Source organism: Canis aureus, chromosome 30 (assembly GCF_053574225.1).
Source record: "Canis aureus isolate CA01 chromosome 30, VMU_Caureus_v.1.0, whole genome shotgun sequence".
In the NCBI taxonomy this organism is placed as follows: Eukaryota; Metazoa; Chordata; class Mammalia; order Carnivora; family Canidae; genus Canis; species Canis aureus.
In genome coordinates, this window is record NC_135640.1 from 43,320,827 (window position 1) to 43,343,698 (window position 22,872).

Here is a 22,872-nt window from a genome sequence, read left to right on the forward strand (position 1 = left end):
CCTGAAGTCAGAGCTTTACTGTGGCCCCGTGGATAAAAAAATGGCATTTGCTAATTTTTCCTTTATTAAGAGCCATCAAAGTGCGGAAGTCCCATTTAGCAAAAATAGGACCTCTGAGCAGAGTCCCAGGAGCGGCATTTCCAGGTGTGTCCTGCTGTAGAGCCGCCGGCCTTACCGCAGGTCACTGTTAAGTGGCCTTTGGAAGCAGTGGCCTAAAACGTTCCATGTGGTGGCCCACAGCCACTGCGCCCATTCTGCTGCTCTCTGCTCGCTCATCCTCCTCTGATGGGGGATCCCTAGAAGCCAGCTCCATGTTGGAAGGAGAAGGGGAGCCTATGGGGTCCCAGTGCAGTGGGGCAGCAAGGACGCTCCCTGCCTTCACAGCCATGGGCTGGGCCGTTGCATAACATGAATTTGAAAACTCTGATGTAGGGCAGCCCCGGGGGGCTCAGCGGTTTAGTGCCACCTTCGGCCCAGGGCGTGATCCTGGGGTCCCGGGATCGAGTCCCACGTCGGGCCCCCTGCATGGAGCCTGCTTCTCCCTCTGTCTGTGTCTCTGCTTTTCTGTGTCTCATGAATAAATAAATAAAATTGTAAAAAACAAAACAAAACAAAAACCCTGATGTAAAATATCAGCAGTGTCTGTGTGAGTATGAGGGTGACAAGGGGTGTCAGATACATGGACTTGTGTGGGTGGCCATGGGTGAGGAAAAAGGCATATGTCAGGGGGCCCTGGGGTTGGCATGCGGGCCTCTGTGGGATCCCGAAGAGCACCCTCCATCCCTGAGTTATCGGCTGGGTGACTTCAGGCTATGAGCACGGAGGCTGCTGTGGGAGGACCACCTTCAGGAAGGGAGGGCTTCTAGGTAGAAGCTCTGGTTGGAATACGAAGATCCTATAAAAGTCCTCTGCACCTAATGGTAGGAAAGCTACAAACAGTAGCTCAAATAAGAACATTACTAGTATTTGCATTTATGGCTAAATCTGCAAAAAAGGAATAGAATTTTGCTTGTTCATTTTGTCTCCTTTCTAGTCAGTGCTTTTATTTTTATTTCTATTTTTTAAAGGTTTTATTTATTTATTCATGATAGAGGCAGAGAGGCAGAGACACAGGCAGAGGGAGAAGCAGGCCCCATGCAGGGTGCCTGATGCGGGACTCGATCCCAGGACTCCAGGATCACACCCTGGGCCAAAGGCAGGTGCTAAACCTCTGAGCCACCCAGGGATCCCCTAGTCAGTGCTTTTAAAATGTATCTCTGATGCTAGAATTCTGTTGTGACTGTGTGTGGTCACGTTTGGGGCGCTGGGGTGTCCTGTTCCAACCGGGGCTGGAGGGGAACCTGCGCCCTGCGCTGTGGCTCACGTGGCCCAGGCGTGTTGGCAGCCGTGTGCGCCCGGGCCGTGCGCGCTCGGAGCAAATGACGGCCTTGGATCAGACACCCTCTGATTCTGTGTTTTTCCCTCATTCATTGAATTGCAAGGTTCGGGATCCCTGGGTGGCGCAGCGGTTTAGCGCCTGCCTTTGGCCCAGGGCGCGATCCTGGAGACCCGGGATCGAATCCCACGTCGGGCTCCCGGTGCGTGGAGCCTGCTTCTCCCTCTGCCTGTGTCTCTGCTTCTCTCTCTCTCTCTGTGACTATCATAAATAAATAAAAATTAAAAAAAAAATTGAATTGCAAGGTTCTCGGGGCTTATCTCGTCCCCCGCCCCCACCCTGTCCAGGAAGTGTAATTTTATTCTGCTCTTTTGAAAAAAAGAGCGGATAGCCACAGACGCAGAGGCCCGCGCGTCCTCAGCCTCCCAGCACACTTAGAGCGCGGCCTGTGGTGCGCTGGAGCCTCGCCTCTCGGGGCGGGAGCCCTGAGCTTGTGCGCCCCGCTTGGTGCAGTGGCAGTGCCGTCTGTCCTTACGTCTGCTCGCACGTGCAGCTGACCGCCCGGCACGCACAGGGACCTGCTTCCCACCGGTGCCCTTCCCGGAGCTCGGTCCCTGCCGCCGTGGGGGTCCCTTCTGGTGGGGGAGAGCCAAGAATCAAGGGAATTCAGTCAACAGTGCGCTGGCGCCTGGCAGGGGGGGCAGAGCAGGAAGACTGGCAAGGAGTTGGGGAGCACCCGCCAGGTGGCCTGGGAGGCCTTGCAGAGGAGGTGGGGTCACGCGGTGGGAGAGCAGCCTGGGAGGCCAGTGGGGAGGTGGGGACAGTGAGCCAAGGGTGGGCGGAAATGTGCTTTGGAGGACAGTGGGGCTCTCTGCCTCCCCTCGAGGAGCGGGGTCACTCCCCAGCACTGGGGTCTCTGCAGCTCCTTCCGCTGCGGGGCGGCAGGGCACACGGGTCGCTGGGGAGGCCACAGCCAGCAGGAGGGCAGGTGGAGAGCGTGGTGGGCGCCAGGGCTGGGCCGGGCTGACGGTCTTGCTGGGGGACGGTCAGGGAGGCTGGCGAAGAGGACTGGAGCGACTCCGGGAGGCCGAGCTCCGAGCACCGAGGTGGTCAGGGATCGCTCTTGGACTTCAGTCTAGATACCCTGCTTGCTCGGTCAGGTGGGCAGTTGGTGCAGCAGCTCGGGGCAGAGGGCAGGGCCGGGAGATGGATTAGGGAGCCCCGTGGGGAATGTGTGTTTGGCTGTGGAGTGCGGGGCGCACCTGGAGGAGGAAGTGTACGGTCGGGGGGGAGCAGAGCTCCCCCAGCCCAACCCCAGGAAGCAGAGGCTGCAGCCCCCGAGGCCGTGGTGCCCGGCCCAGGGCTCCCCGAGTGCTCCGGGCTTCTCCGGCCAGCGCCCCGGGAGCACTGCATCCCACCGGGGCAGCCCCTCTGGACGTCGTGGAGGCTCGTCTCTTAAATTTCCTCTCCCGTGGCTCTCAGGAATCGGAGACCCATGTGTCTAGGTGACCTGCACGCTCCACCCCGGGCCGCGGCTGGCCTGCAGGGCACGCTCTCCTCTCCGCCCGCCCGGCCGTCCCTATGTCCACTCCGGCCACCTATTTGATCAAATATTTAATTAGCCCCTTTGAAAAATGATGCTGTTTGCTTTCTTATTAAATGTTAGAGCTCCGTGTGTTCTGGACAGCCCTTCGGGGCACTGTTCTGTTCAGCCACCTCACTTGTCATTTTTTGTTTTTTTTGTTTTTTTTTTTTTCACTTGTCGTTTTTATAGCAGTGCCTTTTGATCAGATTTTTAAGTTTTAATAACATCCAGTTTATCCATTTGTTTTCTTTTATGCATCATGTCTTCTGTATCGCTTAAAAATTCTCTGTCAAACCAGAGGTCTGTAAGATTTTCTCTTATTCTTTCTTTCAGAAGTCTTACAGTTTCAGCTATTACATTTAAGTCTGTGATCTATCTTGAATAATTTTATATGGATGGGAAGAAAATGTCAAGACCCTTTTTTTTTTTTTTTTTTGGTATATGGTATCTAGTTGTTTCAGCAGCTGTTACTAAAAATATTATCCTTTCCCCATTTAATCACCCCGGAACCTTGGCCAGAAACCATTTGTCTTACGTACGTGTGTGTGTTTTCAAGGGTACCTGGGATTCATTTTAATCAGGAAAGGTAAGTAAGGCAGACACGGACATGACTGCCAGGAAGGAGGAAGTCTGTGCTCACAGGTGCCGAGGAAAAGGAGGCAGGCCCCCCAGGGCCCCACCAGGAAGCTCCAGGGTCAGTCGGGAGGCAGAGGAGGCGAGGGGAGAATGTGGGCGTGAGTTTTATCGTGGTTTCCGTGGGAGGAACAGGTGAGGCAGGGGCAGCAGGGGCAGCAGGCTTCAGTTTGGCTAGTTTGAACAATTTTAACCAGCCCTAGGGCCTAGGAGCCGTCCCTGGCTGTCTGGTCCCTGGCCCTGGGGTGCTGAGGGCACGGGGACCGCGGCCCAGAGCGTGAGAGCCCCACGGAGGAGGCGGTGGAGGGTGCGGGTTCTGGATTGGGTGTCTTGCCCCTGGGGTGAGTTGTTCATCCTCTCTGGAACTGGCTAACTCCAGGAGGACAGTCCCTCCAGGGTCAGTAAGGCCCAGGTGTCGTCTAAAGCATGAGAACACAGAAAATTAAAAACACGTGCTTAACAAAGCGTGGACTATTTCTGGACGATGCTGTTCCTTTTGATCAATCCGTCTTTATCGCTGTAGCTTTATAATAGATTTTGAAATAAGGCCTTATAAGTTCTCCTGCTTTGTTCCCTCTCCTCAAAGCTGTTTTATTTCCTTCATATTTCCATATACACTTTTCGATCCACTTAGCCTGTTCTGGTTTTGATGGAGATGGCCCTGAACCGGTAGATCACCTTGGTGCGATTGACATCTCGATGAATGGAGGCACGAAGAGAGGCATCCTTAGCTTCTTCGTTCCTGCTCTCAGGGGCTTGCCTCCATCTCGCACCTTTGTGTGACGTTAGCTCTGCTCTCTAGCTGGTGCTCCCGGGTCAGGCGCAGAAGTGCTCCTACCACCTGGGTTTGGGGACTTTTTCATGAGTGATACTGAATTTCGTTAAATGCTTTTTCTGCGTCGATGGAAACAATCATATAGTTTTCCTTTTCGAGTCTGTTTATACGGCCCATCCAAATAACTCAGTTATATTGAATTTTTTTAAGGGCAGCCCAGGTGGCTCAGCGGTTTGGCGCCGCCTTCTGCCCAGGTCGTGATCCTGGAGACCCGGGATCGAGTCCCATGTCGGGCTCCCAGCGTGGAGCCTGCTTCTCCCTCTGCCTGGGTCTCTGCCTCTCTCTCTCTCTGTCTCTCATGAATAAATAAATAAAAAGCTTAAAAAAAAATCAGACCAACTGCATTTCTGGGTTGAAATCCACTTTGTTGTAATTATTTTTTTATATTACATGGTTTGATATGCTAGAATTTAAGAACTTTTGCAACTACATTTATGAGGAATAATGATATGTTTACTTTTAGTGTATTTTTCTGTTTCTTTGGTATCAAGTTAATATACCTGCCTCACTGAATGGGTTGCGAAGTGTTCATTTGTATTAAATTTGGGGGATGAGTTAGTAAGGAATTTGTCTTATTCTTTTCCTTGACTAGTTCATAGAATTCACCACTGAAGCCATCTTTTTTGGTGGGAAGGTTCTTAACTTGAGTTCAATTTCTTGAATCCATATAGGGTTATCTATAACCTTCTTGAGTGAGTTTGGATAGCTTGATTCTTCTAAAAATTCCATCTGTGTTATTAAATTTATTAACACGCAATAGGTCCTAACATTCCCTTATTGCATTCTGTTTTATTTATTGATTTATTGGTGTAAATTTCACATAACATGCAATTAATCATTTTAAAGTATACGATTCAGTGGCATTCAGTACATTCACAGCGTCATACAGCCACCACCCAGTTTCAGACTTTTTTCATCACCCAGATAAATGAGTATCCGTTTGTCTGGATGATTAAGTAATTACTTCCCATTTCCTCTTTCCCCATGCCCTGGACACCACGAATCTGCTTTCAATCTCTGTAGATTGACCTATTCTGGCTATTTCTTATAAATGGAATCATACGCAGTATACGACCGTTTGTGTCTGGCTTCTTTCATTTAGTGTCATGTTTTCAAGGCTCATCTGAGTTGTAGTGTGGATCAGTACTTCCTTTCTTTTTTTTTTAATTTTTTTTTAATGCCTGTGGAATATTCCATTGTGTATGGCTATATTCCAGTTTGGTTATCAATTCATCCACTGATGGACACTTAAGTTGTTTCCATATTTTGGCTATTTTAGAATAATGAGGCTATGAACAAATATCTGTTTGAATCTCTGTTTTTAGCTCTTTTGGATGTATAATGTGATGTGAAATCGCTGAGTCATGGTAATTCAGTGTTTACCTTTCTGAGGAATTGGCAGGCTTTTCCACAGAGTCTGCACAGCGTGTCACTAACACCAGTGACACGCCAAGGTGCCTGTTTCTCCACGTTCTTAACCAACACATGTTATTTTCTGCTGCTTTGATTACAGCCATCCTGGTAGATGTGAAATGGTTCCACATGGTGGTTTTTAACTTCATTGTCTTTTTAGTGGCCTTTGTATCCGTAGTATTCTATTCATCATTTTTGGGACTGGTCATCTGTGTCTTCACCCTTTTTTCCTGATGAGTATGGCTAGATGTTTATCAATATTATTGATCTTCTCAAAGAACCAATTTCTTATTTCATTAATTCTGTGTTTTATTTTTCAATTAATGGTTAGTCGACATACAGTGATACCCTTGTTTCAGATATACAACACAATGATTCAACAATTCTCTATTTTATTTTTCTTAATTGCTTTTCAGCTCATTTCTTAATTCCTTTTCTTCTGTTTACTTTGGACTTAATATGCTCTCTCTTTTTCTAATTTTGAGATAGTAGATCCTTAGCTTATTGACTTCAGAACTTTCTTTTTTCCTAATCTAGGGATTTAGTGCTATAAATTTTCCTCGTGGTGGGACACCTGGGTGGCTCAGCGGTTGAGCGCCTGCCTTTGGCTCGGCGTGATCCCAGAATGCCGGGATCGAGTCCCACGTCGGGCTCCCTGCGTGGAGCCTGCTTCTCCCTCTGCCTGTGTCTCTGCCCCTCTCTCTCTCTGTGTCTCTCAGGAATAAATAAATAAAATCTTAAAATTTTTTTCCCTCATGGTACTGCTTTTTCTGCATCCCACACATTTTGATATGTTGTGTTTTCATTTTTATTCAGTTAAGACTACTTTATAGTTTCTACTCCCGATTTCTTCTTTCTCATGTATTACTTGTAAGTGTGCTATTTTCTGTAACTGATTTCTAATTGAATTCCCTTGTGGCCAGTGAACACACTACTTCTGATTTTAGTCTTTTACGTTTATTAAGACTTTTAAAAATGGCTCAGAATATGGTCTTTGAAAAATATTCCATGATCGCTGAAAATAAGGTATGTTGTGTTGTTACTGTGTAGACTGTAAATGTCAATTAGGTTGTGTTGGATGGTAGTGTCGTTGAGTCTCATATACCCTTTACTGATCTTCTGTTTAGTTGTTTGACCCTTTATTATTATGTAATGTCCCTTTTTTACTTCTGATAGTATTCTTTGCTTTGCCCAGACCCAGTTTTTCTGGTGTTAATATAGCCATTTCATCTTTTTTTTGATTAGGGCTAGCATGGTACATCTTTTCCAATGTTTTTCTTTCAACCTATTTGTATGTTTGTATTTAAAGTGGGTTTCTTATAAGTAAAGTATATAATGGACTGCTGGTTTTTTAAATCTACTCTTAAGATCTCTTAATTTTCATTAGAGTGTTTACATCATTCGTATTTTATGTGATTATTGATATGATTTTGTTTAAATCTATCATTTTGCCATAGTTTTTTTTTTTATTTGTCCTATTTGTTACTAGCCCTCTTTTTCTGCCTTATATTGGGCTGTGTACTTTTATTTTATTTATTTATTTATTTTTTAAATTTTTTATTTATTTATGATAGTCACACACACAGAGAGAGAGAGAGAGAGAGAGAGAGAGAGAGGCAGAGACACAGGCAGAGGGAGAAGCAGGCTCCATGCACCGGGAGCCCGACGTGGGACTCGATCCCGGGTCTCCAGGATTGCGCCCTGGGCCAAAGGCAGGTGCCAAACCGCTGCGCCACCCAGGGATCCCTGGCTGTGTACTTTTAATGATCAATTCTAGCACCTTTGCTAGCTTAGTAGTGATATCTCTTCAAGAGGTTGCCTGAGATTCATTGTATATATCTGTGTCACCATCTGTCTTCAAGTAATATTATACTCATTCACTTAGAATATAAAATCTAATGACAGTATACTTCTGTCTCACTTCTCCTGGCCTTTATGTGATTATCCCCAAGCCATTTACTTCTATATTTTATAAACTCCAAGCTCATTGTTAATATTTTTGCTTTAAATAGTCTATTATGTTTTAAAACAGTCTTAAAATTAAGAAAAAGGCTTTTATATTTAATTCATTGAATTTTGTTTCCAGTACTTTTTACTTCTTTTTTGTGGATCTGGATTTCCTTTTGATATCATTTTCCTCTTGTGTGATAGACTTAGCTTAATATTATTTGTAGTTCAGGTGTGTTGGTGATGAATTATTTTAGCTTTTGTTTGTTGGCAAAAGTCTTTATTTTGCCTTTTTTTTTTTTTGCCTTTGTATTTGAAAGTTATTTTCACTACGTATGGTATTTCGGGTTGACAGTTTTGTCCCCAATCACTTTAGAGATGTCATTCTACTGGTTTCTGACTTGCATTGTTTCTGAGACCTCTGTCCACCATATCTGTGTCCCTCTACATAATGTTTCCTTTTTGTCTGGCTGGTTTTGTTCGTTTGTTTTTTTAAGATTTATTTGAGAGAGAGAGAGAGAGAGAGAGTGAGGGGAGTGCATGAGCAAGGGCAGAGGGAGGGGGGAAGCAGATGGCCTGCTGAGCAAGGGAGCCCAACTCTGGCTCCATCCCAGGACCCTGGGATCATGACCTGAGCTGAAGGCAGTCGTGCAACCTACTGAGAGCCACCCAAGAGCCCTTGTCTGGCTGTTTTTAAGATTTTTCTCTAGGTAAGCTGGTTATGATGTACCTTGGTTTAATTTCCTTCATGTTTTCTTCTCTTTGGGAATTGTTGACCTTCTTGGATCTATGGGTTCATAATTTTCATCGAATTTCAAACTTTTTTTTGCCATTATTTCTTGAAGTTTATTTTTTGTCCCATCCTGTCCTCCCCTCGGATCTTCAGTTACGTTATGTTTATGTAATGTGTGTGTGCGTGTGCGTATCCAATTCTGTTTCTGCTCTTCTGTGGGGGGAGCCTTTCTCTATGTTTCATTTGAGATGCTTTCTGTCTGCTCAGCTTGTTTTGTCTGCACATTGACTAATCTTTCTTCTTGCAGAGTCTAAAGTATTGTTGGTTCCATCAAGTGTATTTTCCATTTCAGACACTTGATTTTTTTTTAATCCTTTTCATGTCTCTCCTTAGCATGTTGTGCTTTCCTCTATCTTCTTGAATATAAACAGTGTCTTTCTAACAGCTATTTTAAAAGGCTTTGTGTACTAATTATTTCTTTGCATACTTTCTGGATCTATTTCTTAGTGATCAACTATTCTTATTATGAGACATATTTCTTTTTTTAAAAGATTTTATTTATTTATTTACTTATTTATTCATGAGAAACAGGCAGAGAGACATAGGCAGAGGGAGAAGCAGGCTCCTTGGGGAGCCCGATGCAAGAATCGATCCCAGGACCCCGGGATCGCTACCCGAGCCCAAGTGGTAGTCTGTGCAGTCAGGAGGCATCACATTTGTTTCCTCCCCTCAGGATCATCTTGTGCTGCCTGTTGTCCTGTGTCTCAAAACCCTGTCTCACGTCTTTTGTCAGTGTTTTAACAGTTTGTAGCTGGAGAATCTATCTGGTCTGTCTTCTGTCTTGGCTAGAAGTGGACGGACGTCCTGTGTTAGGGGTTTCTGGTCTTCCTCCGGTCTTCAGTCCTCACTGTACACAGGCCTTGAGCTGCCTGTAGGAGCCTTTGGCGGTGCCGTTTCCCTGCACATTAAGTCTTTGCACAGGCAGGGTGCCTTGTCCTGTTGTCCAGGTGACACGTGCTTCAGACTCGGAGCTGAGACCATGTGGTGCACTAGGGGTCCCACCTACACCCCCGTATCTTAAGTTCTGAACTCAATTTAGAATCTAACCTCTTCTGTGGAAACTTTTCCCTCTGGGAAAGTTCCTTTGAGCTCCTAAATAACTGATTTATGAGTATATTTTTTAAATAAATCCCTTTGGTTTGATAAAATTTGGCGTCTAAGGTGGTAGATTTTTCTTTGGTTTATTTTCTATGTATGATTTCCAATTATAATTATTCTTTTTAACCCATTTACAGGGTTATCTACCGAGAGAGATCTTCACATGGTTCCATGTAAGTAGTGCTTCTTCTAATGCTTTTATAGAGATTATGGCTTTAAACTGAGTGATTCTTTCTACATCAGTTGCACATGAAGCCGTGTGTCGCGCTGCCTCTGCTTGTGGCCTGGTTTCACATCACGCAAGGGACCTGTGATTTGCATGATTTCTTTCTGACTTGTAGAACCAAGATATTAAAAGAAGCCATTTTCTCCTTTTCTATTAAACTTTTTTCTCCAACTTAACTTGACCAAACTGTCCAGCAGGGGGCCTGAGGGCCGATTGTCAGTATAGGTCACTGGACGTGTGTTAGTCTCACGTTTCACCGGTGCACACCAACCTGGCAGTGACAAATGTGTACTGTACTGTACCTGGCCATGGTGGGGGGTTCAGGCTGTGTGGACACCTGTATGTGGCCTTGACTCCAGTTTTACAGAAACTACCTTGAAATGATTCCTTTTAACCCTTAACATGTCTTTTCCTAAAGCTTATAAATGTTGTTTTCTAAAAGTTTTCTGCAGGAAACTTGGTTTTTAGCATTTTTTGCATGGAATACTAATGTAGTCATGATAGCAGTTAATGTTTGTGAAGTGCTTGATTTGTGCCAGCTTTGCCGGTTTGGGATTCTTCCCATCTAATTCCTCACTCCGTCCTCACAGTGTCCTGTGAGGTAGGTACCATTGCTCTGCTCACTTTCCAAGGCTCAGTGACTTGGCACCACTGTGTGGTCAGTGGTGAGATGAGGAATTGAGCCTAGGCCTCTGATCTCACGAGCTTGAGTCTCTTCATAACAGTAGGAGAAGCAGGAACGGCCTTGTTGATGAGACGGGGGCTCTACATTCAGTGTCTGCCCCTCCTGATGGTCTTGATGGCAGCCCCAAGGGGCCACCCTGGCATCCTGAGCTCAGCGATCCTGGTCAGAGAGCACTACAGTCATAGCCCAGCACGCTTCCGGAGCTTGTGGCCTGCAGCAGGGGCTGTGACTGAATCAGCAGCTCCCTCAGAGAGACAGTGCCGGCGGTGAGGAGTCGGGAGCAGGTGTGCGAAGGCATTTAGGGCTGGAGGGTAACCAGAGTCCTGACTGATGTTAGAAGAGGAAAGAGGATGGGACACCTGGGGGGCTCAGTGGTTGAGCGTCTGCCTTTGGCTCAGGGCGTGATCCCGGGGTCCCGGGATCGAGTCCCACATCGGGCTCCTTACGGGAAGCCTGCTTCTCCCTCTGCCTGCATCTCTGCCTCTCTGTCCCTCTCTCTACCCCCACCTATGTCTCTGATGAATAAATAAATAAAATCTTTTTTTTTAAAGATTTATTTATTTATTTATTTATTTATTTTTATTTTTTTTTTTTTAATTTTTATTTATTTATGATAGTCACAGAGAGAGAGAGAGAGGCAGAGACACAGGCAGAGGGAGAAGCAGGCTCCATGCACCGGGAGCCCAACGTGGGATTCGATCCCGGGTCTCCAGGATCGCGCCCTGGGCCAAAGGCAGGCGCCAAACCGCTGCGCCACCCAGGGATCCCAGATTTATTTATTTATTAATAAGAGACAGAGAGAGAGAGAGAGGCAGAGACCCAGGCAGAGGGAGAAGCAGGCTCCATGTAGGGAGCCCGACGCAGGACTTGATCCTGGGCCTCCGGGATCATGCCCTGGGCTGAAGGTGGCGCTAAACCACTGAGCCACCCGGGCTGCCCAAATAAATAAAATCTTAAAAAAAAAAAAAAAAAAGAAGAGGAAAGTTCTTCATTAACAAATTGCATGAACAAAGGCCTTGTTTGTTCTTTCATTCATTCGGCAAATATTTACGAAGTGCCTGTGATATGCCAGGCACTCTTCTGAAATCCCAGCTTCCTTTGGCTCATACCCATGTGAGGCTTACAAAACCTAAATATACTAAATAAACACCTCACAGTGTGTCAGGTGGGGATGCTTGCTGTGGAGGAGGTTCGGGAGGATCGGGTGTGGGAGTGCTGGCTGCAGTTGCAATAGGCCTACCCTGACTAGGGGTGTCTGTGTAGAGCCTACAGGAGGGGCAGGAGCAAGCCCTGTGGGTCCTGGAGCAAATCCTTACAGGCCAGGGCTCCATGAGCCCTCGTGCTCCCAGAGCACTGCAGGACTAGTATGGCTGGAGCGGAGTGAGTGAGGGTGCAGGTGCAGGAGATGAGGTCACAGGGCAACAGGGTGCACATCGGGGGTCTGGAGGGTTGTCCTGAGGCCAGTTCTCACTCTGCGGGGCACCGGGGTCCAGGGTGGGAGCGGGGAACCCGGTAGTCTTTTTTCTCTCAGTGTCGGGTTGTTAAACTAAAGCTGTTACACTACTTGCTTCTTAGAGGACAGCCAAATCCCCACTGGCTTGGGACCAACTCTGTAATTGTGCAAATCTGGATCTAATTTTCACAGACATCCCGAGGGGAGGGCCTCTGGAATTCAGGCATATAAACAACGCCTTGTATGTATTGGGCCTCTTTCCCCCTAGGTTTGCTGTTGTCCAAATATCTCCTCCTGGCAAATGGGGAACCTGGCCAACAGTTCTGGAAGTAAGCAAGCATGCTTGGGTGGCATGGGCTGGCCCAGAGTGGCCCACCCTGTGTGCACAGCTCGTGTGCACGGCACCTCGGGCTCCCGGGAGGGAAGGCCCCCGCAGCCACGCTGAGAGGCAGGGATCAGCAGCACCACTTGGCTGCCCAGACTGTGATTCCAGAGGGTTGCAGCACCGATTCTGGGAATTCCCTGAGGCTTGGTTAAGCAAAGGCAGGGAGCTCGGAGGGCACCCATGGCCTCTTCTGCAGGTGAGGAGGGAGCTGTCAGGAGCCCCGAGCTGGTCGGAGCGGAGGCGGCTGACTCCGGGGCGGTCCTAGCCCAGTCCTGCTGGGCCTTCCCGTGGGCCTTCCACAAGCCAGCATGGAGCTCATCTGCAGGGAGGCTTCCCAGGGGGAAGTGGCAGCTTCGCAGAGACTTGGTTTTCCATTTGCACATCTCTGAGAACTTTCCACACTTCCCGAGAGGGAGGTGAAGGGCAGTCTTCCGTGATAAAGCCGCTTCTGTGCGACGGCTGTGCTCTGACACGGCCGGGACCCCTGACATCCCACTTTGTCTTACAGAGGAGACAGGGCCCCACAGCTGCCCCTTGGCAGAACCCGCTCCCCGCCTGTCCCGCAGCTGCGCCTTCCACCACGTGAGGATCAGGACATGAAGAGACCATGATAACAAGACTGTCGGACTTTTTATTTACCGTGAGGCCTTTTCTGTGATACTGACTTGGTTGTGCGATGTGGGGTGTTTTCCTGCATCGCCTTAAGGTAACAGTTCTCACCGTAGAATTGGCAGATGCGGCTCGCGGGAGAAGGAGCCTTCAGTTTCGCCCGTTCTGATCCAGCCGGGGGCACCGGGCTCCTCCGGCAGCGGCAGCGCCCGCCTCCCCGCTGTGTCCGTGTCCGTGTCCGTGGCGGCCCCCGGGCCTGCCCTGGCTCCCAGTGGGCTCGCTCTGATGGGGCGGGGCTCCATAGGTCCGGCCTCTCTTCCTCAGGTTCCTTTTTTTTTTTTTTAATTTTATTTATTTATTCACGAGAGAGAGAGACACGGAGGCAGAGCCACAGGCAGAGGGAGACGCAGGCTCCTGCAGGGAGCTGATGCGGGACTCGATCCCGGGACCCGGGGTCACGCCCTGGGCCGAAGGCAGATGCTCCACCGCTGGGCCCGGGCTGCCGCTTCCTCAGGTGCCTAATCTAAGCGGAGCCCGGTCTCAGCTGCCGCCCGCCCGGCCGGCCCGGAGGTCAGGGAGGGAAGAGGCGCTGCCGGTTCTCGCCCCGAAAGCCGCCCCGCGAGGCCGCCTCCCCCCGGTCGGGGTCCGGCTCCTTCTCCCGGGCAGGGCGGGCCGCGCTGCCGGCCTCCAGGAGCCTGGAGAGCTCCCATCTTAAAATCAGAAAAACTCCTCCCTTGACTTGCGGCCAGAATGGCAGATGAATTCACAGCGACCTCTGCTGCTGCTTGAGAGCCCACCCGAGTGACAGGTGAGATATTTTTAAAAGGCAGAGGCCACCAGGAGATTGAAGGGAGTGACAGGATCTGGGAGCTCAGAAAGCAGACGGACCCGGGGGGCCCAGCAGCCCCGCGATCAGGAGGCGGGGAGGCGTGCACGCGGGGAGCCCGGACGCGGATGCACTGCGCCGCCGAGGACCCCAAGTCCCGGGAGGGACACGGCCGTGGGCCTCTGAAAACGAGCGGGCGGTAAAGATGGGGCTGAAGTAGGAAAGTGGGGAAAGCCTGTCAGGAATAACCCGGCCCCCAAGCCCGAAGGCCGCTCCGGCCACCGGCTGAAGCTCTGATCCCGTGGCCTCCTGTCCTAGGCCCCGAGGCCTGTGGAGGGGACTGCCCTAGGGGACAGCGGGGCTACGGGGCAGCGTGAACCTGCCTCTGCCCTGGTGGCCCCCAGAACGCTGGGACCGTGCAGGGGAGGGGCCCGAAGCCAGGGGCTGCTCAGCTGTGTCCTGCCGGGCTGCAGGGACCAGGAGGTGACTCATCCCTGGCCCAGGGTCGGGAGGCAGGTTAGCAATGAGAACGCAGAAAACTAGGCAACGAGATGCGGCCCTCACGCACTGCGGGGAGCACCCGCGGGTCCCAGAAGGGAGGGTGTGCGGGTGTGAGGGGCGCACAAGGGCTGGAGCCTCTGGAGGGAGGGGAAGGACCGCCCTTGGGCAGGGGGGAGGGGGCCGCGGGGTGGGGAGGGGAGTCTCATGTTTCCTAGGAGGAAGGTAATAGAAGGGACCGAGGACTGTAGTCATTAAACTCTGGAGATAAAGACCAACGAGGGAAAGAACCCAGAGGGGAAGATTGCCAGTGGGACCGAGGCCCCGGACGTGGGGTGCGGGGGGCACCATTGACTGTAAACTCTGTGGATTTCTCTGACTTTTAAAACTGTGCATTTTTAATTTTGTTAAAAATAAAAATTAAAACATTGTATGACAAATACGGTTTTACCAAAAAAAAAAAAAAAAAAAAAATTAGGAAAGCTACTCCCCCACCCGCAGCCGTCTCTGCTCCTGCCTGGGCCCAGCTCCATTGCCTGGCCATCTGGTGCTCCCCAGTGGGGCTCCATCCTCCCCACTTGGCCAGCTTGCGAGGCCTCTACTTCCCTGAATCCAGTAAAAAGCCTTTCTCCCCTGGGAGCTTGAGCCCCGCAGCTTCCGTCGAGTGACCCCCTCTCCCTCTCCCTCTCGTGACGTGCTCTTTCCCAGGCTCCCAGACCCCGTGCCGCCTGGTCCCCATGTTTGTCGTGCGTCATCACCTCCCGCCGCCCTCTGTGCTAAGCCTTCCCTGATGGTGCTCCAGGCCCTGGCACCGCAGCACCGCTGCTCACACTTGGTCTCTTTCCTCCCAAACTTCGCCTCGGGGTGAAGAGACACCTGGGCCCTGCTTTTAAACTGAATGCTGTGCTGCAAAATGTCCCACGTTACCTGGTTAGAGACATGATTTTTAAAAAAGTTTGTGGGGTTTCCACTTGCGAGATGGACAGCGGACCCCGGCTGACCTCCCTCCCACACAGTCGCAAATCCGTGTATGACTTTTGACCCGTCCTACACTTACCTGCCAACAGCCCACTGTTGACTGGAAGCCCTACTCACACGTGAACTGCCCGTTAGCACGTAACTTGTATGTGATGTGCCATATTCTTACTGTAAAGTACGCTGGAGAGAAGAAAACGTTACTAAGAAAATCGTAACAAAATACATGCACAGCGCTGTATGGCGTGTACCGCGAAGGAATTCATGTCCAAGTGGGACCCATGTAACAGCTCAGGCCTGTGTTCAAGGAAAGTGTCAACTGCAGGTATTTTTTATTACGTCATCCCCGTTTTGTTTAATACATTTGGGTTCTCTTTTTTTTTAAATATTTTATTTATTTATTCATGAGAATACGCAGAGAGGGGCAGAGACACAGGCAGAGGGAGAAGCAGGCTCCATGCAGGGAGCCCGACGCGAGACTCGATCCCGGGTCTCCAGGATCACGCCCCCCTGCTGAGCCCCCCAGGGCTGCCCTATTTGGGTTTTCTTCACGTCTGTCACTCACATCGGTAGTAGTGAGGTGAGCATCCTTGTGCGTGAACCTGCTTTTCCTCTTCCCGAGGGGGGATTGTGTCATTTGTCCGCGTGGAAACCTCCATCGCAGGAGACGTGGGCTTCAGAAGTGACGCGTGAGGCCAGTTGGGCCCCGCTGGGGGGGTCCCAGCCGCGCCGCGTCCCTGAGACCAGAGGAAGCGCACAGTGTGCGGGCTCAGCTCTGCGCGGGGTGGGCTCACCTTCCTCCGTGGAAGCTCCCTGCCCTGGGGAAGGCGTCCTGCAGCTCGGTCCCCCGCGGGGCCATTCCCCGGGTTTGGGGCAGTCTTACATTTGGAAAATCCCCTTCCTGTTCTTAAATGTGGGCGGTGACTTAAACTTTTCTTTTCTTTTCTTTTTTTTTTTTTTTGACTTAAATTTGTCTTTTCTGCTTTTATTTTTTTGCATTGACTTGTGTAAATCCACTGGGGATTTAACTTAATGCATGTTATTAGGTGAACATACATATTTTTTTCTTACAAGTATTGAAAATACATCCTACTGAGAAATACTTCATTTTCCCAATGATTTGTGCTGCTACTTTTGTCCTGTAAATTTATCTTAGATGAAAATACTGCGTATGTGAGTGTCTGTGTTTTCAGTCTCTAACTGATCTGTTCTGGTGCTGGTACAGCTGTTTCAGTTATTCTAGTTTCATGGTATATTTATCTGATAATCCCATCACTTAAAAAAATATTTTGACTATTCCTGGCTACTCACTTTCTAGATGGACTTTAGAATGACTTTCAAGTTAAAAAATTAATCATATTGGGATTCTTTTCAGATAGATCAGAGCTATAATTTGAATTGAGGGGCATCTGTGGTTGGGCACCTGCCTTCAGCCCAGGGCATGACCCCCGGGGTCTTGGGATCGAGTCCTGCATCGGGCTCCCTGCATGGAGCCTGCTTCTCCCTCTGCCTGTGTCTCTGCCTCTCTCTGTGTGTGTCTCATGAATGAATAAATAAAATCTTAAAAAAATATAATTTGAATTGAAAACAGTTGCCTTTTTTATCACTATCCACTGTCTACTGGGAAGATAGTCTATTTTGCCATTTCTTCTGAGCCTTCAGTTGCTTGTCTGTAGCTTTCTCGCTGTAGGTTTTCTCTTCTGAACCCTTTTCCAACTTATCCGTGTGATCTGGTTATTGTAATTGGGGTTTTTCTCCTTACCCTTCTCTAATGTTGAATAGTGTGCAGGAAACTGGAGCCTTCATGTATTTGGACGCGGCCGTGTGTTAAAGTGCTTTTTAGCTGTAATAGGTTCCTCTGCTGAACTTTTTGCCTTCCTCCCGACCTGACCCGAATGCTTCCACCGGGAAGCGTGCTTGCCGTGGCTGCCTGGCCGGTGTCCTCCACCAAGTTCCACAAGTTCCCTGCGGTTGGTTGCTCTTCTGTCGAGTTGTTTTTTCACAATCAAAAGCGAAAGTTTGCATTTTAGTAAACTTGTCCGCTGCTGCTGTTAAGATAGTGCCGTGGTTTTCCCCTTTCATTTCTTACCGTAGAGAATTCCGCTGATGAAATTCCAAGTGTTGATTCTTGGAACAACACTTGGGTCACACCGATACCTGTTCATACTCTTTCAGTTATAATACCCTTGCAGAATTTTATTTGGGCTAGAATAAGGGTCAGTAGTAGGATTAGGTGTGGAGTTAGGGTTGACCCCGGGGTTGGGGTTAGTGTGGGCCAGAGTTACCATAAAGGGTTAATAGTTGGGCTCACACTAGGGTGACACTGCTCTAGAAATTTCCTTTTTTTTTTTCTAATTTCTAATTTTTAGGGGTCTCATGTAAATGATAGCGTGCCTCCATATGACATGAGAAACTTCCCCTATTTTTCTATCCTTTATTTTAAATAACTAATTTTTAATTTTATATTTATTAGTAGGTATCGTTGGTCTGATATTTGATAGACGACTCTATCAAAGCCTCCAAGCCCAGAGCGTGTTTTGGAGCCGAGACCGTTTCCCTTGTGTTATATGCACGGGTTCTTCCTTAGGAAGCGGCCCCCGTGGGCGCGCCCAGGCCCAGGCGCGCATGCACCTGTGCCAAGGCCCTGTCGTCGTGGCCTTCTTTGTATCTGCTGCTGCCTTTTCTTCGTTTCTAACACTTTCTTTCAGCCCTTCAGTCAGATTTGTCAAGCTGGCTTTCGTTTCTTACTTAGCTGTTTTTAATTTTTTAATATCTTTTGAGTTATGCTGATCAGTTGTAATTTTGTTTGCAATTTCATTTCTGACTTTAATGATGTTTCGTCTTTCTTGTTTTTCGAATGCTGCTTTCGTACGTTTACCTTGTTTTCTGATGAATGCATCTCGGGGCTCACGTTTCTTCCAAGACACTTTGAACTCCACCCCACTGGTTTCCATATGACCCGTAGTCATTCAGATGCTTGTCATTTACGTGCGTCGTTCTAACATTTTCTGGGTGATTCCTCCCACTGTTCTTCGGTTGTTAACTTGCTACTTTTTTTTTTTTTCATTTTTTTATTTTTTAAAGATTCTATTTATTCATGAGAGACACACACACAGAGAGGCAGAGACCCAGGCAGAGGGAGAAGCAGGCTCCATGCAGGGAGCCCGACACGGGACTCCATCCCGGGTCTCCAGGATCGTGCCCTGGGCCAAAGGCAGGTGCTCAACCCCTGAGCCACCCGGACGTCCCATCTTGCTACTTTTAAAGCTTCACACTTAGAGAGTCAGCCTCTCTGAGTCAGTGAGGGAGGGCACAGGGGACGGGAGCCGGTGGGTGCAGGGTTGCCACATGGGAGCGGTGACCAGAGCTTGGCCGGGGCCTCACACGGGGGGACACGTGGCAAGTCACAGGGGTGTGGCGGTGGGAGCACACAGAAGCTGGGAGAGCGCCACTGAGCGGCCAGGGAGACGGAGACCACGTGCAATGACAAGAGGCCTGGGGTTTGGGGGCAGGTTAATATCCGTGTTGGACCATAGTGACACATGCCCCGGGGGCTTTGGGATCCTCGCTCAGAGCTGAGGGCAGGCGGAGGGGAGGCTGCGGGCTGCTGTGCCCGTGCCCCAAGCAGCAGTGTCCTCGGGGCTGGAGCAGGGGCAGATGAAGCTGGCGACGTCAGGTTTGTCTGTGGAGTGGTCCCTGGTGGGTGGGCCGGGCCCCGCCGAGGCCATCCCACCCCGGGCTCCAGGAGGCCTGCCGTTCTCCGCGCGGTGTGCCTGCCTCTGCTGTCAGGACCCCCAGTCGAAACAAATGCACGTGTGTCTGGCGTGTTCTCGAGGGAAGGAAGGGCGATGACCGCACTTTCAGGATGAGGCCGACCTGACCCGGGTACGCAGGACCTCGTACAGGGGTAGTGTTTATGCAGGGCCCTGGCGCGGTGGCCCCTGCTGCAGCAGAGGCTGGGCCGCGCTGTCCCCTCCCGGGTAGCCCTGTGCTCAGTCACGAGTGTGGTCACACAGGAGGGAGACGGATTTGAGGGAGCAGCCAGCTGTCAGCCACCGGCAAGGATGAGAACTGAGATCCGGGGGTCACCCGTACCAGAGCTGGGGGGGGGTCCTAGCAGAGGGGGCTGCTTGTTTAAAAGGTGCCTGTGTAGCCCACATGCTGTTAGGTCTAGGAGGGAGCTAGACCTGGGGGTGCTTCCCACGCGCACGTGGAAAGGGCACTGCCCAGGGGCCCACCGCCCACGCCCAGGACCCAGTGCATGCGGGGGGGGGGGGCAGGGAGGGCAGGGATAGCACCGTGGAGCGGGTGCTCCTTGGGGAAGCTACATCACATCCTTTCGGAGAGAGATGAGCGGTGGCCTAGTGCCAGTGGCTGCGGGGGCCTCCAGCCAGCCTTCCCGTCCTGCGGTCTATTTAAGGTGGGCATGGGACACCTTGCCGGGGCGGGGGGTGTCTGTGCCACGATGATGCGTGAGCTGCCCCACTAGGCCCGCAAAGGCCTCCAGGCGCCTGGTTCGCTGCTGTGCCCTCCGCTTGGCTTTCCTCTCTGATTCGGTCCAGTGGTTTGTATTCTCTGCCTCTTTCCTCCTGTGGGGACGTTGGAGATGCTGTCCTGCCCGAGGTTCAGATGCATTGCAGCCCGGCAGGAAGGGGCCGATCGTTTTTCACAAGATGACTCATTCATTCCTCCCTCTTTGCCACGCTGCCAGGCTGTCTGGCGGCCCCGCGTGCAGAGACAGTGATGGATCTGGAGCGCTGCTGTCGCTGGTCCGTGGTGACCGGGGATGGCATGTGGGGGCGGAGGACGAGTCACCTCTAGGTATACATTTAGACACCGGGAGCCAGCCTTTCCGGACGCTCCCTTTATAAACGTGCCTTCCGTTCAGTACAGACGTGAGACCTTTCCTGTCCTTTAGCCAGGATGGGTTAGGTGCACGCAGGTGGGCTGTGCCTCACCTTCCCCTCCGGCTAAGGGCGGGCGGCCTGATGTTTCCTACCCGGGGGAGTGTCGGGCTCCGTCACGGGGCCCAGCCTGCTTCTACTTCTCTGGTCGAACACGCTCATTCTGCTGGTTTCAAGCCTCATTTTTTCTTTCTCTGCGACTCCGTGGCACTCGCCAGTGGCACCATTGGATTTCATGCACGCTTCCCACTTGTATCACGGGGAGGCCACCCCGTTTTCGGATGTGAAGGGTAACCAGCGATCCCTGCCCATGACGCTGAGCTCCCAGCATGGGCCTCTGCCTTTTCTAAGTGCCCTCTCGCCCCGTTTCACGCACACCGTAACCCCACAGCGTGGTTCACCCGGTAACTGAGTCAGGGTGCTTCACGACAGGCTGGTGAGGGGCCTGGTCTCCCCAGCACGGCCTCCACATGCACCGTCTTTGCAGAGCCCGGGCCACAGGCCAGACCTCGCGGGGCTGGCGGCAGCTGGGGCGCAGCTGCCACCAGAGCACAGCCGTGCGCTGTCCTCGTCACCCCTCATATCAGTTTGGCAGGACAGGGGCGGAAGTCATGGGAGGAGAACTTTCCGGTAGGAGCCCACCTGGCCTGGGGGAGTCAGCCCACCTGGGGATCTGGGGACTGCATTCTCCTTCCAGCCCCCCCCAGATCACCCGATGACCTTGGCTGGGTCACTGGCCCTGTCTGCGCTGCTTCTGCTTACCTGTTCCTGCCTGGCCTCAGAGCAGGGGTGGGTGGGTGAGGGCAGGAAGGGGAGGCCCAGGCTGGTTGCGTTCCTACAAGAGTGCAGAGGGGCATTGGTGTCTTCCTGTGATGGTTTCCATAATAACTGCCTTGTCCCGGGGGAACTGGGGAGTTCCTCACCCCATCCCCGCAGTACTCAGGGTCTAATCACCCTCTTTTATGAGCAAGGAGACTGAAGCGGGCTCCAGAGCACAGGGCCAAGTCGCAAGCTCCTGTTCCAGAACCTTTTCCTAATCCCTTCACTTCATTGCTATTCAGTTGTGAGCAGGTGGGTTCCCTCACCTTTCAGGACCTGGGTGCACTTTCGGAGCGCGTGTGTGCGGGCGTGGCCTGGGGGCACGTGCCTTGTCAGCAGGTGCAGCTTCTTCCAGGCGGAGAAGGGAGGGAGTCCAGTACGATGGGTCCCCAAGTGTCCCCAAGTGTCTGTGAGGTTTGGGAAGTTCTGGGTGTTGGACAGCGGGAGCCGGGAACAGAGGGAGCGGGGTGGCGGCTGCTGAACGTGGACTCGAAGATGCGGCTCTGGGAGAGTGTTGTCTCCCAACAGGCCCGACTGGGAGGTGGAGGGAGCTGGTGGAGACAAGGTTTGCAGACGGGATGGCCTGGCCCCTGGGTTTGTGGGCACAGGCGGGGAGGCGGGGCTGATGCTGGCACCTCTGGGTGGTGGTGTCCCCACGGGTACAGGGCCCGGCTGGGCGGATCTGCCCTTGTTACTGGGCATCCCCAGGCTCTGACCTGCAATGTGCTCGCAACCTTCCTGTCACTCTTGTGACATTGACTTTGTGAAGAGCACAGGCCCCTTCCAGAAAATGAAGTTTCTTCCCGTGGGTTTGCTGGAGATTGCATCGTGGGCCTCCCTGTGTGGGGGCGCTCAGGGCCGCACAGACACGGGGCGTCCGGCTCCCCTGTGGGGACGTCACGCTGTCCTCTCGGTCACAGGCTGCCCATCCGTCCCGGGAGCCTTACTTCTTTCCCCCTTGTCACCAGTAAGCAATCCGGCGGGAGGCATTTTGTACTCAGACCAGCCCTTCCAGAAGATTTCTCCTGATTTGCTCTGCACCCACGGTCTCTGCCCCGGCCAGTCCTCGCCGCGGTGGCTGCAGGTCGACACCTGCCTGTTAGCGGGGGGCTGCCCGCCGCCCACCCCCCGCCCTTCGTCCCTTGCCGCTTGCTTACCTCTTTACTATCGGTGTGGTTTTATGGAGTTTTATTTTTTATTTCATCATTGTTCTAGTTTATAGTTCTTCACCGCCCTCCGCGGTCCCCATGGGGCACCCGTCGCTCCCCTGCCCGGCTCAGTCCCACCCTGGTCCCCTTGGGCAGTTGCAAGAACCACTGACTGGTGGCTTATCCGCACCAGAAATGTCTCTCCCCCGTCCCGTCCCGTCCTGTCCCGTCCCGTCCCTGGGGCTGGAGGTCCGGGGTCAGAATGCAGCGCTGCAGGGCCCCGATGAGGCCCGGCTTTGGGGCCGCCGACGGCTCCTCCTTCCAGCACGGGGCTGAGGGGCAGGGGGGCTCTCTGGGGTTGTGTGAGCGTGGGCCCCATCCCGAGGGCGCCACTGTCAGCACCTGAGCACGTCCCAAAGCCCCCCCTTGAGTGATAGGAATTTGGGGGAGCACGAATATTCAGCTCAGGATACCCCTCTTTCCTCCCTCCCTGCCTTTTCTTCCCTCTCCCTTATTTTTTTAAATTCAATTTTTTTTTTTTTTAAATTTCCAGCATTATTTATGTCATGTTTCAGGCTCACCTTTGTACCTAACCTGCCCAGCCCTGGGATCAGCATTTCTTTAAGGGGCTCTGGTTCCTTGTCACGTGGAAATGTTATTGGGCT

At 51.3% G+C, this 22,872-nt stretch overlaps 1 protein-coding gene across 19 annotated transcripts in view; it reads left to right on the plus strand.

The window, feature by feature from the left end:
* The window catches only part of PCBP3 (poly(rC) binding protein 3), a 251,246-nt gene that overhangs the window by 72,416 nt on the left and 155,958 nt on the right, over positions 1-22,872 (plus strand). For 18 of the 19 annotated variants that reach the window (XM_077879440.1, XM_077879459.1, XM_077879454.1 and 15 more), the window contains exon 2: positions 9,817-9,852. The exons of the other annotated variant lie outside the window; for it this stretch is intronic. The gene's annotated coding sequence lies outside the window, so the exon portion shown is untranslated. The remainder of the gene's footprint in view (positions 1-9,816; positions 9,853-22,872) is intronic. 19 annotated transcript variants of the gene reach the window in all.